Here is a 1,678-nt window from a genome sequence, read left to right on the forward strand (position 1 = left end):
ATGATTTTCTTGATATGTTGTTGGAGTCTATTGGCTAGGATTTTGTTGAAGATTTTTGCATCTATATTCATGAAGGATATTGGTCTGTAGTTTTCCTTTTGAGTGATGCCTGGTTTGGGTATCAAAAAATTTAAAAAAAAAAAAAACATAAAAAATCATAAAATGATTTAGGGAGGATTCCATCTGTAAATATTTTTTTGGAGATAAGTTGAAGATGATGACATTTTATAAGACTTAATAGTTCAGTAAGTGAGCTAAAAACAAGTAAAATACAAATTAAATACATTAGCAATATCCAGTGAAGTATAATGGAAATAAGACTTCATGTGTAGTAGAAAAAGAAAAAAGCTGACAGGTGAAAACTTAAGAAATAGATATTAACTCTATAGAATAAGTGATAAGAATTTTCTCTATGGTAATTTGAATAAAAAATATATAAAATGTTTGTGGATGTGAAGATTATAGCTATGAACATGTAGTTTCTCCTCAATTTATAAATGAAATCTCAAAAGAATTAACAAAGTATAAGTATGACAATTCTGTTTGTGTGTGTGTATGTGTGACATGTAGTCTGATAAAGGTACCATTTATTGCTAGTGAGAGATGAATGATTGATTCAGAAAATGAAACCAATATTTTCTTGTTATAGGTTTTGCAATTCTTTAGAGATGGAAACCAAAATGTCAGTAAAAGATTTGTCAACGAGAATTTTTTTCCCCCAAAGGGTCAAGTGTCAAACATAAATGTCAAATGACAAACTGAATTAAATCTTTACAACTCAATGACCTAGAAAGAATGACTCTCTCTTTCATTGCCATTAATATTGCCTGGGCAAAAATATATATATATGTATATATATATTAATTTAACAAAAATATTTAAGAATAAGGCAGTAAGATCTGAGCTAGTATTTGGTTTCATTTCTAAGAATATTTTCACAGCTCAGTTCAGTACTTAGTAGTTATTTACTCAGAAGTCTGCATTCAGATGGATCTTGTGATATGAGAAAATTGAATGGTGCTTTTTGGATTCATTTTAATGTTATTTGTACTTTGACCAACAGCAAACTGTTGATTCTCATACTAAAACCAAACCAAACTCACTGCCATCAAGTCATTCTGATTCATGGAACCCCCATTGGCTTTCTGAGGTGGTAAATTTTTGTGCAAGTAGATTTACCCATATTCCTTCCTCAGAGCAGCCTCAGAGTACTGACCATCTGGTTAGCGGTCAGATGCCTCAGACGCTGGTTTTATTGTTAGCATATTTTTCTTTCTTTTCCCTTTTCTTCCTTTTCCCCTCTTTCATTCTAAAATTTTTTAAAGTCAAATTTATTGTGAACCTGCAGACATTATAGAACTATATAAAGTAAAAACCAATAGCTCTGATGGCATAGTGCCTAAGGCATTTGACTGCTAACCAGAAGGCTGGCCGTTCAGAGCCACCAGCCACTCCTTGGAAGAAAGACTGGGCAATTTACTTCTGTAGTGATACTGCCTCAGAACCCTAGGGAGGGGTCACTATGAGTTGGAATCCACTGGATGGCGGAGAGTTTGTTTGTTTTCCCCCCACCCTGGTCCTGTTCCCCAAGGTCATATATTTCATTTTTTCAAGTTACCTTTACCTATTGGTCTTATTCATCTCTCAGTTCCATTTATGGTAGTCACCCTTTGATAAT

Source organism: Orycteropus afer, unplaced genomic scaffold, assembly GCF_000298275.1.
Source record: "Orycteropus afer afer isolate SDZICR_OR568_19922 unplaced genomic scaffold, OryAfe1.0 scaffold00893, whole genome shotgun sequence".
NCBI classification, from domain to species: Eukaryota; Metazoa; Chordata; class Mammalia; order Tubulidentata; family Orycteropodidae; genus Orycteropus; species Orycteropus afer.